Genomic DNA, 18,250 nt, shown 5'->3' on the forward strand with positions numbered 1-18,250 from the left:
AAAGAATGCCCAGTGCCGAGTTGTAACGTTCAAGCTTTATTACTTTTCGACCTAGAATGCAACACCATTAGTTCCATGTGCTTTATACATGGGTAAATGTTATGACACAACTCATTATTTCCCCGTTCATTACATGCACCAGCCAGCCCAAATTATCACTTTACTAGAGCTTATGGACGCATCGCAGTGCACTGCTTTGCACTTCATTGCCGCACTGGAGTTTGCTACCCCAGTAGCGAACGGTTTGGTTGACCTCCCTGCCTTTCTGCTTCTTGCATTCTCTCTCCGTTTGTATAAAACGCAATAACTTGCGGGAGAGAAAGCGTTCTCCTCTTTTATAATTCAATTAATTGTCAAGCAATTATTTTGCAGTTCCAGTAACTAAAGCACAAATGCGAAAACGAAACCGATTCTGTTCTGTTCTCCGCGCTCACAGAGTGCGGCACCAGGGGACGTATTCTGAAACGTGTATCGCCCTGGCCACGCCTCCGCCGTTGCGGCGCGCTCTGAATGGCTGCTTTGACAAAACCGGAAATTCAGGTGGCGCAAGTGAATTTCCGGTTTTGTCAAAGCAGCCATTCAGCGCGCGCCGCAACGGCGGAGGCGTGGCCAGGGCGAAACTTTCGCGGCGGCGAACGTTTCAGAATACGTCCCCAGGGGGCAGCGCGCGCTGCACGTCCGCTAGGAGTGGCAGACTGAGCTGCACATGTGTAGTCGGCCGGAATTTTTCGTGTCGTGTTGTAAAAGTTGTTAATTTGCCGCAAACATCTCTTGATTTGTACTCAAGAGTGGAGCAAGACCACAAGGAAGAGAGACTGACGCATCGGGAGCGAAGAACAGAAACGATGGATGGTTACGCTGCTTGAGTCTCGGCACGTTCGAATTGGCAAAGTTCCGAATTCGTCGCTGTGTGGTGTACGCTTGTGCGCTCGTCATTTGCCGTCATCGCGCGGAGATATTTGCGCTGGATGTCTTTCACTTCGTGTACAAAACTCTGCACGCTGCGGCATCGAAGAAGTTGTCCTGTGTTTGGGTGCACGTATGCGCTTGGACACGGATATCGTGCTTGCTCTCAACGGGTGTTCAACAGTCTACGCGCTCGTAACTTGCTCATGAGGTAAGCCCATTTTAATCTTATTTGGTTTGCATAACGTAGGTGTTAAAATGATGTGTGGTGTTAAAATGATGTGTGGTAAGCCGGTGTCGCGAACAGAAATATTGTTTCAAAAGACCATTATGCAACGTCTTAGGGCAGAAATGACGCATGAATGGGGAAAGGGATCACCCTATCTTTTCAGATCGATTCCAGTGGTAGCGCGATCCAGTGGTAGCGCGATCGGCTCGATCGCAGTTTCCGTGAGGTACTTCTAACCTTTTGCTCACTCGCGTTAAAAGCGTAGAATAAAACTGCGTTCAGTTGCGCACTTGTATTGACGCTTGTATTGGCTTGAGAGCATACTGTATCCGATACAAAAACTTCTGTTAGAATACGGAAATAAACGTTCGAGGCAATAGCAGTGGCTCACTACCTGTGATCGTTACTTTCTTGCTTGGGGTCACGTTTTAATTGTGACCAGAAAAAATAGTTCTTTGCTCTGGCTGCTCTGATGTGTTTCCTTGCTGCAACTCTTTGCAGTGCAGCAAGACGTGTTGCTTCGAATGATGTCTGGGCAGTCAAGGCATTCGTGTCAGTAAGCAAGCAGTAAACGGGGTACCAGTGCGAAAAAATTTGGACATACAAGAGAAGCGAATGGTGTCATCATAGACTCTTTTGTTTTACGAATAATTCAGTTGTATTACTAAAGCGGAAAGTGGATATGCATGAAAGTCAGATTGTATTGATACTCAGCAAAAACAAGGTAACTTATCATTACTAATCGATCCTTTTCTTTTACTGAAAGGCAAGTTGCTGTTGTTCTGCTGGAGCTGAGAAGAGGTCTGCTGCCTGCAATGGGTCCATCTCTCTCATGTTATCGCAGTATTGTAGCTCTCAAAGTGAGTGGATTTTTTTTTTCTCTTGGCTGTTTGCTACCTGAATCATGACCATCTACTTAGATGTGTAAGTGATCACTGTTAGTGACATTGGAGTGCTGGTGGACAAGCACTCCTTTATGATTGCAACGCATATGACAGAGTGCAGCTGTGTGAGTATGTAAAGGTGTTAATCTATAAGCCAAATTATGTTTTTCGAGGTAATATGTTAATATATTGATGACATTGGATTGTGGTCTAGCAGGCAAAAATGCTAAACAAGTAATCTTAATTTGCACTTGGTAAGATGTGCAAGCAATTCAGGCTGTTATACATGAAATGGGACATTTGTAGATGTCTTCTACAATGCTGCAGCCCTGAATAGCTTCAGAGTTAAGTGATACCACTATAATTTCTATGTAAAGCATGCAGCACAGTTTAGCATTGGGGGAGGCTGGCATCAACAGGCGTCTACTTACTGTGAAGTTACTGTTAGGGTGACTATATATAATTTATGGTTTAATTCTAATCTTGTATGGGGCAGACATAGTTTACCCACTTGGTTAAACAATAGTGATGTAGTATCTATGTATACAAGTATTACCCATTAATTTATGCCATTTGGACAATGGCAGAAATGCATGGGTAATACTTGTATACATAGACATTACATCACTATTGTTTAACCAAGTGGTGCCCCTGCATGCTAAATTTTACAGGGCTATTATTAAGTAATGTCAACTTTTGTGTTACCATTAAGGCACCTTTTATATTATTACAGATTACCACCATTGTGTACCATCATAGTGTGATATTTACACTAAATGTATTTGACTTTGCTATAAAACCCTGCACAGTGGTGCATCATGAAATTTTTTTCTATAGTTTCTGGCCTCAGAATGCACTTAACGTTATATTCTTGTTTGCAACAAGACTATAATGCAGTTTTCTCTCCTTATATTTTGTGGCACTTGAAACTGCGGCCAGCTAAACCACTGGGCAGCAATACTGGAATCGCTACTGTGTGTGGAGCTGTCTTTAAACACACACAAGGAATACATAATTGCTTTTTTTAGCGCAAAACAACGGATGCAAGAAAGATGACCCAGAACAAGGCGCTACTCTCAACTGACATCACTTTATTGTGTCCCTCCTTTGTAGACAGCAGAATCTAGAACATGCACTGTGAACACCGTGTGCAGGAACCACCAACATCTGATCACAAGAGCACACTCATGCGACAGAATCCAAAAAAACCATATTGAGCACTGTACAAGGTTAGAGAAAGCACACTAATGCACTGTGACCCCAATGACTGCATGAAGAAAGCTTCCGATAACTCTCTGGCGGTGGTATCACAGCTCTTTTTCAAAATCGTAGTATCACGAAACATTGCGAACATAAGCGATCCATACCAACAGGCACAGGTTCCCATTTGGCTCAACATTGTAAAATATGGAAGTGCAAAGCCATGTTTCGGGATACTACGATTTTGAAAAAGTGCTGTGATACCACCGCCCGAGAGTTATCGGAAGCTTTCTTCATACAGTCATTGGGGTTACAGTGCATTAGTGTGCCTTCTTTAACCTTGTGCAGGGCTCAATATGGATTTTGGATTCCGTCGCAGAGTGCGCTCTTATGATCGGTTGTTGGTGGTTCCTGCACATGGTGCTCACTGCGCATGTTCTTCTAGATTCTGCTTTCTATAAAGGAGTGACGCAATAAAGTGATGTCAGTTGAGACTAGCGCCTTGTGCTGTCGTCTTTCTTGTGTCCATTGTTTTGCGCTTAACAAAGTATTTATGGATTCGCACCAACTAGCCCGCCAACACATTGTGTTGAACGCAAGGAAATGCGGCTTTGCCTTTTTTGACTGTGTTGCGGGCACTTCTGAAGTACTGTCTGTCCAATAACTTTGGTGGCATGGAAGTGCCGTCCACTTCTATGCCTTGCTTTCTGTTTCATTGTGGCATCACATCACATTATAATCATAATGTGTATGTACTTTTTCTAAGAGACCCATATTCCTATTCTTGTGTTATATTTGCTGTCGCATTATTTATGTGCAAATGACCAGTGCTCCAAGTTCCATTTTATTGCAAAGTAAACTACTGGTACCTAAAGAGTTCTGTATATGAGAAAACCAAAGCCGAACTGCCGAACAGTACCAAGCAGCAGCCTTAGTGCAGTGTCAAATAGTCAGATTTTATTGGTCATGCAGAGGCGCACAGTGTACGTCTTTATTACTTGCTGAACAATTAAGCTTTGTGAAAACTGAGTATTTATTTTGCTTGAACCACGTGGTATTGACCATTGCTCCTGCCCTCAGCAAATGTGGAAGATTATCATGGCATTTCTTTTTCTAACTCTTTTTTCTTATTACAGTGGGATTACTGCATGCGTAAGTAGGAAACGGATCACATAGGCAATCAAAAGCCAACAATGTGTAAACTTGGAACATCGATTGTACAGTTTGATGACCCAGAATAAGTAGAAATACACCATAAATGATTGACAATTAACTTTTACTTGACACAGGGCTAGAGCATACAGTAAGCATACTGTATGCTCATACGGTGTCACATCAATTTAAATTTTAGTGTAGCTTTACAGTGTACGCTTCTATTGTTGCATTCTGTCACAGGGATGGTAATGTTTCGTGTGTATAGCAACTAGACTGTCTATATACAGCAGTAAAAATGTGCGAACTGAATTTTTTAATAATTTGATAGAATGTATAGAACAATAAAGCCATAGAATCAACGCACAGTGATGTGACTTTCTCTGCACATGTTGCAGGTTCAAAAAAGTATGGTGGAAGCTGTTGCCACGGTTCCGACCAGAAACAAAAGCCAGTATAAAAGGGTCCACACCACTGATCTCTACTACAGGGGATGGACAGCACATCGAGCGCCCTCGACTGAAGCCAACCTTGTCCCGGAAGTTAGTGCTTCACAACTTTGCAGCAGCACTTCGTTTGCACGGGTGTGTGGCATTTCTTCCCCTAACATGCCTGCCTGATGTGCCATAAGCTACCCAAGCAGTGTTTCAAGGTGTCCAGAATTTTTTCATTGCAGTGTCTACAGTGTCGCTAACATAAGTGGCGTCCAATGGAAACACTGGTAAATGAAGAAACTTGATGTAAGAGAACACTATCATATACGGGTTAAGATTGTCATAAAAACGCATACCAGACATGTAGAGACCTCCTAAAATGTGAAAAACCACAAAGAAAAGTTTTTCGGCAGCAATATTATCTGATCGCACGCACTAGTTAGTCCACCATATGCCCTGCTTCCAGGACAAGCGACTGCATGACGCCACATTTCCACTGGCTTCACCTGCATCAGGTGCGGTGTGCTGCATCCAGCAAAACATATTAGAAATCAGTGGTGCACAGTGTTTTCTGTTCCCTTTCTCGACGCCTACTGAACACATGGTAAACTGTTTCCAAAGCAGAAAAACAGAGGGAAAGGGCTCTGAACACATTGCATTTTAAAGTGGCTGGTACTGGGTAACGCAAGTACTGTGGCATATTAGATTTGCCCCAGGCAACCTGGGAGCCCAAAAAGGCTGCTGTTTACTTGCAAATGACCAACGTATTGTGAGCATGTTGAAGTTCTTTTTTTATTCTCATCGCTTATTTAGCTAGTGGAGACAGCTTTCACAACTGGAGAAGAAGCCTTGGAAGCATAAAACACTTCATAAAACCAGCTTCAATATATCATGTGTCTGCATCACAATTTCATGGCTGCATGAGTGAACCCTCTGGTTAACATGTAAGAGTGTTCATGATTACCCGCCGTGGTTGCTCAGTGGCTATGGTGTTGGGCTGCTGAGCACGAGGTCGCGGGATCTAATCCCGGCCACGCCGGCCGCATTTCGATAGGGGCGAAATGCGAAAACACCCGTGTGCTTAGATTTAGGTGCACGTTAAAGAACCCCAGGTGGTCGAAATTTCCGGAGTCCCACTACGACGTGCCTCATAATCAGAAAGTGATTTTGGCACGTAAAACCCCAAATATTATTATTATTAGTGTTCATGATGTTTGCCATGCATTAACCACTTTATTTACAGGTTAACCCTATCTTGAGATTTAAGCTGATGTTGCGTTTAGAGAAATTATGGCCGAGAGCCAGCTTTTGAGAATGCAGATTGAGCTTGACAGATTAAATGCCAGAACAAGTCGTTGAGGATTTCAGATCAAGAATCTTCAAAGGCCAGTTCATTTAGTGGTGTTGATATTCTGCTCAGAGTTGTTCATTGTTACATTCACATGGTGCCCAAGCATTGCGGTAAAAACTTCACTCGGAGTACATAGCAAGAGTGTATTTGACGTAAGCTGGTGGCTTTTTTCTGCATTTTCAAAAACTGGTTTCTTGTTCAGTTTAAATTTTCAAATTTTGCATTGTTTATTAGGTGTTGTGTCCTGTTTCCTTTTCCTGCAGCTTCTTAAACATCTGAATAGTGAACACAACTTGACCTTTTGCTTGATTTTCTAGATTACACGCCCTCGATGCAAAACAATTCACTTCAAAACTGCTTGTACCGTACTGAAAGAATAACTTGAAGCAGCCATAGCCACTAATAACATGCAAGAGATGATTATGAAAATTGTAATATTGTTTTATGATCTACAGGGTGTCTTAACTATCGTGCACCAAGATTTAGAAATATGTAAATGCGATGTAACTAGACAGAATGAAGATAATGTTTGCCATCGCTTGGAGATACTCAGATTATTTTTTGCATTCTGCCTAATTACATAATTCTTAATTAGTTAATAAATATCTCAAATAATTAAATGAAAAGTGTCAATGAAAAGTTGTAGAGCAATATGAAAGCCTCCCGATACACTTTTCTGTTACTGTTACTCGTGTGCTACATAAAAGTGTTTTTTCATGGAATAAGCCTGCGAATACATGTAAAGTGTCTTGAGTGGCCAGTCATGTGTCAATTTTGTGGTGCAAAGCTACGAATACAACTTAAATGGGTTGTTTTAAGAAAATGACTTAGTTCAGAAAATTATCCTTCTTTATGCAGCCTGTGGAGACAAGGTTTATTAGACATGGCCATGGCCCTCAAGGAAGATGCCGACGCCACAGGCAGTTCCTCCAGTGACCGTGAAGAAGTCCCCTGGGGCACAAGTCTAATTTGGCACCCCTACCTTTCTCCTGCAGCTTTTCTGTCTACATAGCTAACCAGGTGGGTCAATGATGGCAAAGGGAAAAAAGAATCAACAGCTTCAAATGTAGAACATGCTCAAACTCAATGCATTTTTGGTGTGAAGTTTTTCCCTTATCATTTATCAAAAAACGGGTAATAAGTATATGACAGGCCGCCATTGGAATCTGAACCTGGCAACGTTTAACGTTAGAACGCTATCTAGCGAGGCGAGTCTAGCAGTGTTATTGGAGGAATTAGAGGGTAGTAAATGGGATATAATAGGGCTCAGTGAGGTTAGGAGGACAAAAGAAGCATATACAGTGCTAAAAAGCGGGCATGTACTGTGTTACCGGGGCTTAGCAGAGAGACGAGAACTAGGAGTCTGATTCCTAATTAATAAGGAAATAGCTGGTAACATACAGGAATTCTATAGCATTAACGAGAGGGTGGCAGGTCTTGTTGTGAAGCTTAATAATAGGTACAAATTGAAGGTGGTACAAGTCTATGCCCCTACATGCAGTCATGATGACCAGGAAGTCGAAAGCTTTTATGAAGACGTGGAATCGGCGATGGGTAAAGTCAAAACAAAATACACTATACTGATGGGCGACTTCAATGCCAGGGTAGGCAAGAAGCAGGCTGGAGACAAGTCAGTGGGGGAATATGGCATAGGCTCTAGGAATAGCAGAGGAGAATTATTAGTAGAGTTTGCAGAACAGAATAATATGCGAATAATGAACACCTTTTTCCGCAAGCGGGTTAGTCGAAAGTGGACGTGGAGGAGCCCGAATGGTGAGACTAGAAATGAAATCGACTTCATACTCTGCGCGAACCCTGGCATCATACAAGATGTAGACGTGCTCGGCAAGGTACGCTGCAGTGACCATAGAATGGTAAGAACTCGAATTAGCCTAGACTTGAGGAGGGAACGGAAGAAACTGGTACACAAGAAGCCAATCAATGAGTTAGCGGTAAGAGGGAAACTAGAGGAATTCCGGATCAAGCTACAGAACAGGTACTCGGCTTTAACTCAGGAAGAGGACCTTAGTGTTGCAGCAATGCACGACAATCTCATGGGCATCATTAAGGAGTGCACAATAGAAGTCGGTGGTAACGCCGTTATACAGGAAACCAGTAAGCTATCGCAGGAGACGAAAGATCTGATCAAGAAACGCCAATGTATGAAAGCCTCTAACCCTACAGCTAGAATAGAACTGGCAGAACTTTCTAAGTTAATCAACAAGCGTAAGACAGCGGACATCAGAAACTATAATATGGATAGAATTGAACAGGCTCTCAGGAACGGAGGAAGCCTAAAAACTGAAGAAGAAACTAGGAATAGGCAAGAATCAGACGTGTGCGTTAAAAGACAAAGCCAGCAATATCGTTACTAATATGGATGAGATAGTCCAAGTGGCTGAGGAGTTCTATAGAGATTTATACAGTACCAGTGGCACCCACGACGATAGTGGAAGAGAGAATAGCCTAGAGGAATTCGAAATCCCACAGGTAACGCCAGAAGAAGTAAAGAAAGCCTTAGGAGCTATGCAAAGGGGGAAGGCAGCTGGGGAGGATCAGGTAACAGCAGATTTGTTGAAGGATGGTGGTCAGATTGTTCTAGAGAAACTGGCCACCCTGTATACGCAATGCCTCATAACCTCGAGCGTACCGGAATCTTGGAAGAACGCTAACATAATCCTAATCCATAAGAAAGGGGACGCCAAAGACTTGAAAAATTATAGACCGATCAGCTTACTGTCCGTTGCCTACAAAGTATTTACTAAGGTAATCGCAAATAGAATCAGGAACACCTTAGACTTCTGTCAACCAAAGGACCAGGCAGGATTCCGTAAAGGCTACTCAACAATAGACCATATTCACACTGTCAATCAAGTGATAGAGAAATGTGCAGAATATAACCAACCCTTATATATAGCTTTCATTGATTACGAGAAAGCGTTTGATTCAGTCGAAACCTCAGCAGTCATGGAGGCATTACGGAATCGGTGTAGATGAGCCATATGTAAAAATACTGGAAGATATCTATAGCGGCTCCACAGCCACCGTAGTCCTCCACAAAGAAAGTAACAAAATCCCTATAAAGAAAGGCGTCAGACAGGGAGATACGATATCTCCAATGCTATTCACAGCATGTTTACAGGAGGTATTCAGAGGCCTGGAGTGGGAAGAATTGGGGATAAAAGTTGATGGAGAATACCTTAGCAACTTGCGATTCGCTGATGATATTGCCTTGCTTAGTAACTCAGGAGACCAATTGCAATGCATGCTCACTGACCTGGAGAGGCAAAGCAGAAGGGTGGGTCTGAAAATTAATTTGCAGAAAACTAAAGTATTGTTTAACAGTCTCGGAAGAGAACAGCAGTTTACGATAGGTAGCGAAGCACTGGAAGTGGTAAGGGAATACATCTACTTAGGGCAGGTAGTGACCACGGATCCGGATCATGAGACTGAAATAACCAGAAGAATAAGAATGGGCTGGGGTGCGTTTGGCAGGCATTCTCAAATCATGAACAGCAGGTTGCCACTATCCCTCAAAAGGAAAGTGTATAACAGCCGTGTGTTACCAGTACTCACATATGGGGCAGAAACCTGGAGGCTTACGAAAAGGGTTCTGCTGAAATTGAGGACGACGCAACGAGCTATGGAAAGAAGAATGATGGGTGTAACGTTAAGAGATAAGAAAAGAGTAGATTGGGTGAGGCAACAAACGCGGGTAAACGACATCTTAGTTGAAATCAAGAAAAAGAAATGGGCATGGGCAGGACATGTAATGAGGAGGGAAGATAACCGATGGTCATTAAGGGTTACGGACTGGATTCCAAGGGAAGGGAAGCGTAGCAGGGGGCGGCAGAAAGTTAGGTGGGCGGATGAAATTAAGAAGTTTGCAGGGACAACATGGCCACAATTAGTCCATGACCGGGGTAGTTGGAGAAGTATGGGAGAGGCCTTTGCCCTGCAGTGGGCGTAACTAGGCTGATGATGATGATGATGATGGTCTTCATATGGACACCTCTTTCCCACAGAGAATTATCAGTAAAAAAGCAGCTTATGATGGCTTGAATATTAGTTAGGATGCTGTGGCATAGATAGGATAATGATTATGAATGTTTCTGGTGAAGGTAGTGGTAGTAGAGTGAATAATCAGAGTTTATATATAGATTAAAAGACATCTTGTTCTAATGGCAGAATTTTAAATCATCCCAAATAATTCTTGCATTGGATAGTCTATGCACATTGAGCGACAGTGCTTCTTGCTGACATCATTCTTATGCTGCATAATTCACCTGTTTAAATTCCCTATTTCTCCCGTTCAAGCAACTTTACATTCATCATAAGAAACCTCGTAGATGAGTTCCAGAAACTTGCTGATGAGATTAGAGGGCGGCGTGCACCCCAGGCTTAGATATGCATTCAAGAGCCTCATAACTTGCAAATATTAGAAATACTCCTGCTAAGCAAGTTCTTGGTGTCATACAAGGTTATTTGCGAATACGAATTTGCCTAAATTGGGAAAACAGTCAATCTAAAACATGTCAAGCAATATCGCTGACAATACACACACATTCCAACTGAACTAAATACAAGTAAATATAGCACCAAATGCAGAATCATTGGCATGATGCCATTCTTTCAGTCGAATAAAATTGTCCTGCGTTGTAAATCTTGAATCCTTTATAATCCAGACTACTAAATACCTCATGAGGGTTGTGACGTGAGATACGCACATATTTATTCCTCATTTTTTTACATTAACACCCGATAATGCATAAACAGCAGTGAAAGAACTGAGATCACAGTACTTAATACTTTATATTGCTCTAAAAATCCGTTTCTCTGCCGATCGCAACATTTGACACTAACAATTTTGTGACAGAAAATGTGAGACAGAAGGCACATAACACTTATGTGGTGCTATTCACTTTGATCGTTTGGGAACGAAACCCATAATGTACATGTTATGGCCCTACGTGTCATTACCTTTCAACAACAAAAAGGTAGGAGGTTTGCGTTTTGGAAAACTGCATGCAGGTTTTTACTGTGTGCAATTAAAATTAGAAACCTGCATTCTCCACAGCTTTAGGTTATACAGGTGCACTACTTTACACAGAACACACTCTTTTACCTCGTCACTGCCCACACTCTTAGGCAAAGTTACACCCTCTGGAGTGCCCCTTCTGCCACACAGTGATAATCGTCATCTGCCTTGATGCGTTTTCTTTAACGCTGCGAGCCCTGTACTTTCCAGTAACGAACGGCATGCGCTTTATGAGCATGATAGCATTCCCGACAGGAAAGTAGCGGGCGTGGCGTTTTCAAGAAAGGAAACGCATCAAGGCAGATAACGATTATTGTGTGGCAGAAGGGGCACTCCAAAGGGTGTAACTTTGCCTAAGAGTGCAGGTGGTGATTGAGATTCTTCAAAGGTGTTTCATTGTGTGGGATGGCACATCGCGCTTCACTTATTTGCAGAATATTGCATTCCAATTGTGTCATATGAGGTAAATCCATTAGAGAGCTTTAAGTTGCCCTAAATTTATTACAGCTGTGTACTGGTAAACTGGCAGCAGCTTGCAGTGCTTGTGGAAAAACAATTGTAACTGCCATATTATATGTAACTGTTAGGGCACAGGCATCGGCAGCAGCAATGGTTAGGGTACACTTGTTTCTTCTATTCTGGGGTATGCATCCTCCACCAGAAAATAGTTTTTTTCGTCTTCCTCTTCTACCACATTGGAATGTGAAATGGGGTGTAATTTGTAGGGTATACTCTTGCATAAACTTCATGAGCATTTCTTCTTGTCTGTGCCACAGATCATTGTTGCTACAACTGTGAAAGCAGGGTGCCTGTTTACAGCACCCGTAGGGAACAATCTGTGAATCTGTAATGAACACTAAGGATAATGAATAATCGAATAATTTTTAGTAATCTTCAACAAGTTTAGCACTCTGCTTTCCACTGTGGTGCTTTTCAAACTCTAATGTTTGCACAAGGTTTGACTGCAGGATGTCATTTTGTGTGAAAGAGTGCACTTGTGCGCATAACACCTCATCGGCAACATTCTGCTGCACAGAATGTCATTACCTTTCGTATTCACAAACCGGCTGCTCCTTTGTTAGTTGGAATGTAGCATTAATGTAAAGCACATTTGATGTCATAACAAAAAGAATTGTGCCCTCTTATCCCCTAATTCTCCTCACTTGATGCCTAGTGTTGTAATAGCATGGTTGACACCATGAGAGTCAGTGTGGTGTGTAATTATGTCTATGGTGGGTTGGGGGGTGTACAATAACTTAAGCAACTTTTCCAGATGACTTGAATCAGTATTGTGGAATGGTGTTTTTTTTTTCACTCACTGTTACCAAGTTTCACCTTGGTTGTGGCAACAAGTATAATGTAGTTCGCTAGCGCTCCTGCCAACACATATAATGTGCAGGCATCTGTGTTGAAAAAAAGACCAGCTAATGGTTTGCCAGGAGCTAAGGTCCATTTAGACCATTAAATTTTGAGCTTACACTGGTGGAAATAACTGGTGAATGAAAGCACACCCAGGAGAACTGCCCGTAATATTTTCTTTCATTGTAATAATGCTGAAGCTTTAAACTGCATTTGAACTGACTTGTTTAAAAAATGACCCATTTCCTTGTTCAAGTAAGACAAAGGTTCCACAGGAAGACAGAAACTTGAAGCCGTCAACAGCAGCATGAATATAAACAGCGCTCGACGTTTTGCAATCTTGCACCTGGTTATCATATTGTCCATCCCATTTTTTTCTACAGGCTGTTTTTTACTGTTTTATGGTCATACCCAGTTTAATTTTAATGTCCCTATTTTTTATTATTTTGTTAATATATCTTTTCTTCATCGGCTTTCAACAAAATATATATTCATAATGTGCCTTCATTTACCATTTACAGTGATCTTAACCAGATGCATCTTGATACAAAATTTATTTTCCTTAATTCTTCGTTTCCCTTTTCCAAAAGTGCAAACTGTTTATCTTGATACCTATTTTCTCTTCTGGGAAGATTAGGTCTACTGGATTAATGACTGCTTACATGTGTACATCGTTTTCTGTTTTGGTCACCCCTACTCTTAGCAAGTACTGACAGCAGTGCTCATACCCGCTCCATCACAATCACCACTGTTAAGCACACCCTTCCTTCCTTTATTTTAACACTTTGGCTTCTCTTGACCTATTATATGCACCAATTTCTTCTCCCCCAACGAGGCTAGGGGCCAGTGAGCTATGCACAATCCAAAACAACACAGCCAAGGAAAACATTTGCTACCCTAATGACAAGCACCTATGTCGAAATGTTGGCTACAGCAACATCCCTTGTTCCAATAATGTTGGTCTACTTGCATGTTTTTCTAACACAGAAGTTACTGCTTTGTCGTGTTCTGTGATTATACTTTTTTGCCGCTTTCTTTAGGATGGATATTCACGAATACTATTTGTTTTTTCTAACAGCAGCAAGTTTATCCTTGCAAGCGTTTGGGGTCAAGAACAACTTTCACCAGGAAGAAGTAGAAGACAAGTGATTGAAGAAAATAAAGTTGCTTCTGTGATCTAAGAACTTGAGGAGTGAAATGTTGCACGTTTTTGTATATATGCTATGCAGTGCATTCATATCACAAAGTGCAAAGTGTTTTATCTCTGCAGCCATGTCAGTGTGTTGGCAAGACAGTTTTCTCAATGGTGACCTGCTGCTTTGGCTATGGGCTGCCTTCATTATATTTGCATTAAAGGAGATGTACTATCGTGCATAAAAGTACCCTGGAAGTGCGAGGGTTCACCAAATTGCATTTCTGTTCAAGACCGCTGAAAACAGTGGGTCACATATACACATTCTGAACGCAGATGGTAGCACGGCTGATCCCAGCAAATAATGCACCATAAAATTTGGTCGACTCTCGCACATCCTGGGCAATTTTGTACCCGATGGCACGTTCTCCGAACAATAGATATGCTCTGCAAGAGGAAATACGAGAAGCACCTGTACTTTAACGGATATAGTACAGATTTAGCATACGGAGTCTTTCGTTTTCTGAATACGGCAAGCACCTGTATTTTAACGGTTATAGTACAAATTCAGCATACACTGTGTTCCGTTTTCTGACTACGAGAAGCACCGTACTTTTAACGGTTATAGTGCAGATTCAGAATACAGAGTCTTCCGTTTTCTAGATACAGAAGCACTCGTATCTTCTATTACGGTCTCTCTTTTACAGTTGTCCGTTCTACGGAAATGACTGTTCTTAATTTACGGAAGAGTGTTCGGTCACAAATTACCAGCAAATTTTCTGTAAAGTAAGGAAAATTTTTTTTACATTGTAATTGAAAGCTTTGATCCGTAACAGGTCTAGCGAAATACGCTGTGATCCATTAAATTAGAAGCGCTACGCCTTAAAAGAGTAGAAATCCACGTTTGTCGGGAAACCCGTGCCCCGTAAACTTTTGCGGGTGACTGTAACACGTACCACTATCTATACAACTGCTGCATGGCGTGCCACCTGGTGTAATAACATGCAACTGCATTGGAAAGTGTGGAGGTGTCGATGCTACGCGGCTCGCATGTCGCATCGTGTGTCTCCTCGGGCCCTATGGCACGTTTATATGGCATGTTTCTGCTGGAAGTTAGCAAGCGCTGGCGTGGCTCAGTGTGTTCGGCTGTTTCGGGTTTCCGGCATAGTAAACAGTTCACACTCCAAGGCACAAAAAGTCCTTCTTCCTCATTTTCTTGACTGCTGGGATGCGGTATTCCATTGCGATACCTTACAGAGAACCCTAAAGAATGACTTAACCAATTACGCCGTACGGGACTCGTTTCTTGCCCACTCTAAATGAAGCCATTGTATGATATGACGTGTTCATGCTGTTGTCCTTGCGTAGTCTATGAAAACTAGAATGGCCGTGAGACACGCTGAAATAAACGCCCGGCCTGTTAGAGGATACTTCATCGAAAGCATTTGTTATGTTAAGGAAAGGTATAATTTGCAAAAAGAAAAGCCAACAAGGCGCAGTGTGATGACTGAGCTTGCGAACTTCAAGCATTTTTAGCCCCCGTGTCAGCCAACCAATGGCAGAGACTTTTATCGTGACTGTCATGTATTGTTAAAATGTCCCGTTTTGTATGTGGCTATGTCGGTAATAAGGAAAAAAAAAAAGAAACTGGCTTGGCTCAGTGGTGGAGTAGCCGACTCCCGCGCAGAGTGCCCGGGTTCGATCCCGGCGTGAACTGCGCATTTTTTCTCATTCCCAGCGATAGTTGCGGCCGCCGGCGGCTGCGGGCAACATCGCCAAGCGGAACGGCTATTGGAATGAGCCCATAACAGCTTACGCAGTAAAATACGACAGAACGCTAATTAGATTGGCACTCACTACATTCGGAGTGCCCGTCATGTATGTGCGCTATTAGGATCTGCCTCCTAAGCGAACAATTGCTAAAGTGAGGGGGTGGGGGTGGCTTTTACTCCATCGCAGGTTACGGGGTAGTTAGTGGTTGGCCCGTCCCACTCGGGCTCACAGTATGACAACGCATGCATGATAGCGATTGTCTGATGACGACGCCAATAACGACGACGGCATGACAATGGCGCATAATCACGATTGAATGGTGGCAGCATGATAACCACGGAATGACGAACTAGGAAAGACGTCGATGACTACTCAAAGTTCATGTTACGACGACGTCATGGCGACAATGGTACGAGGACGACAGAACGAGAGTCCGATGATGAAGTTAGAATAATGACGATGGACAACCGTGACACACACCACGGCGACGGTGTGACAAGCATAGCGTGCGACAACTGCATGACGACGACTTAATGATGACGATGGCGTGACGACGACGGTCTGATTAGAGTCGGATGGCGAAACTGGAGTGTCGACGATGGCAAGGCAACGATGGTACGACAACGGATTCATGATACGACTGTTTGACTACGACGCAGTGATGGAAATGGTAGGACAACGGCAACGCGCAACCGCAGGAGAAAGGAGCGGTTGCGCGTCGGCTGCTACAGCACGGCCGCCCGATTGCACAGACTGCACGGAACTGGCAGCCCCGCATGTGTGGAATGCGGCGAAGAAGAGGCTCTCGAGCGCCTCCTGTTGCATTGCCCATCCTTTGATGTTGAGCGCACTGCGCTTTGTGCCTCGTACCGTCGCGTGGGTCTGCCTTGGGACACGGAGGGAGCCCGTCTGTTTCCCGCAGCGCACATAGTTAAACTTCTGTAGTTTCTTCATGTCTCGAGATCCTCATCTTCATATCACAGTTGCCTCGCCTTTACAGATAAACAGTTGATCAAGTAGGCATTAAGTAGCGTGAACGCGGCGTATATTTTACCACATACGTCAGCCAATTGACGACCGGAGGCACAATAGTGAATATTTAAACAAACGCGCAGGTATTTCGCACTCTTCTGAAGGAACTGTGCGCTCCATAGATCACCATGGAAATGCATAAAACTACGCTCGGAGGTTTTATGTGGTCTATATCCAAATGCCTGTCTAAGAAGCGGAAAAAATCTGTTAAAAAAGAAACAAGAACATGGCAAAGACTCCTTTAATATCCAAGACGTTTGCTGCGCGAAACCGCTAACTATATTCGTATAATTGTTGCTCGTTTGTTCAAATGGAAGCGAATAACACGCATAATTTCACGTCTTCTTTTATTCTTGCACAACGATTGAAAAAAAAAAAAAGAAAACAGACTCAGTAAGGACCACACAGGAACAACGACGGCGCCACGTTGACGAAATTGACGCGACGCCGGTCCGGTGACTCTTGATGCGCGGTTTGCCCGTGCACAGCATTAACCGTCATTTTCTTCACCGGCTCCTTCCTGGTCGGCTTTCTTTTCGGGTTTCCAAGTAGCTTCAGCTGCTTGTCCAGCGTCGCCTTCGTTAGAAGAAGGAACAATGCTTTCCTTCAGCTCTGTCTCAGTCTCAGGATTCCCCCGAGGCTTTTCATCTTGCCCATCTTTGTTCTTCGGCGTTTGCTTCGGGCCGGGCGTTCCCGCATCGTCCTGTTTTGGGGTGACGGACTCCTTCTTTTCGGACGAATTCTTCGCCTTCTTGGTCTGGGTGGAACTGCGCCGTGCCGGGAGCTGTTGGTAGCATTTCAGTTGAATCGCGAAGCGCTGGGCCTGGGATCTTGTGCAGGGCGGGGAGTAGCAGCGCTGCTTCTTCGGCGGCTTCGCGACTGCCGAGGTCGACAATCTCGCCCCGCTGCTCCCAGCTGCCTCATCGACTGGTACCTTTGCCGAAGCTTCGGCCGAGTCGTTGACGTTGCCTGCTGAGAACTCCATGATGCGGCAGATTACGCCTAACGGTTGATGTCGATGCTGATTTCCTTGCCCGATCAGCACAAAGCACAATCCTTCGAGTGGGGATCGGTCGGACACCGAGAAATGAAATTGCTGGTACCAAATATCAAGGTCTGGAGAAAAAAAATCCCAGCAATTAAACGGAGAAAGATAACTGAGGCACAAATATGTAATGGGGGAAAATACCAAAACAACTTATCACGGAGTCCGTCTTCTTCCTCTTCCTCTTTATTGGCCTCGAGCTCCACCACTGGAAAAGCTGGCGCCACCGTCGGCGTAACGTGCTAGGAGGGATCACGTGGACATAGCGGCCGCGTCGGCTGCTTCGGGCGCGCTGAAGCGAGCTGAAAACGAGAGTTTAAATTCCCTCGTGTGCTGCGGTCCTCATTTAGTGGCGAGATTTTCCCGCTTCGAGGGTCTCCTTTACAACGCTTGAAAGCACTACAATAGGTAGTGGCTGCCTTTGAAGGCGCACAACATGGTAGGCTACTGCTCGGTGCCGCAGTGCCGGACGCACGCAACGGAGCACGGTGTCAGCCATAGGTGTCAGCCTTATTCACACGTAGCCGCAGGACAAGAAGCTGTGTGAAGGTTGGCTCGCGAAACATAAAACCGGCAAACAGTCATCGGCTACAACTCGGGTATGCAGCAAGCACAGACGCGAGGAAGATTTCTGCCACGGCGCCGGGTCTGCGATGTTCTGAAAACGCGCACTGAGACGTTCGCCCGAGTCCGCTGCCCGACTAATGTCATGACG

At 43.8% G+C, this 18,250-nt stretch overlaps 1 long non-coding RNA gene across 2 annotated transcripts; it reads left to right on the forward strand.

The window, feature by feature from the left end:
* Positions 1–695: 695 nt before the first annotated feature.
* On the forward strand, positions 696–13,716 carry LOC142575398 (uncharacterized). Of its 2 annotated transcripts, none has more exons than XR_012826636.1 (5): positions 696–1,117; positions 1,902–1,995; positions 4,770–4,955; positions 7,015–7,176; positions 13,632–13,716. It is a non-coding gene; the product is annotated as an uncharacterized LOC142575398 (long non-coding RNA). The 2 variants fall into 2 exon arrangements; XR_012826637.1 differs by having other exon boundaries at positions 13,635–13,716.
* Positions 13,717–18,250: the final 4,534 nt, after the last annotated feature.

Source organism: Dermacentor variabilis, chromosome 1 (genome assembly GCF_050947875.1).
Source record: "Dermacentor variabilis isolate Ectoservices chromosome 1, ASM5094787v1, whole genome shotgun sequence".
Classification (NCBI taxonomy): Eukaryota; Metazoa; Arthropoda; class Arachnida; order Ixodida; family Ixodidae; genus Dermacentor; species Dermacentor variabilis.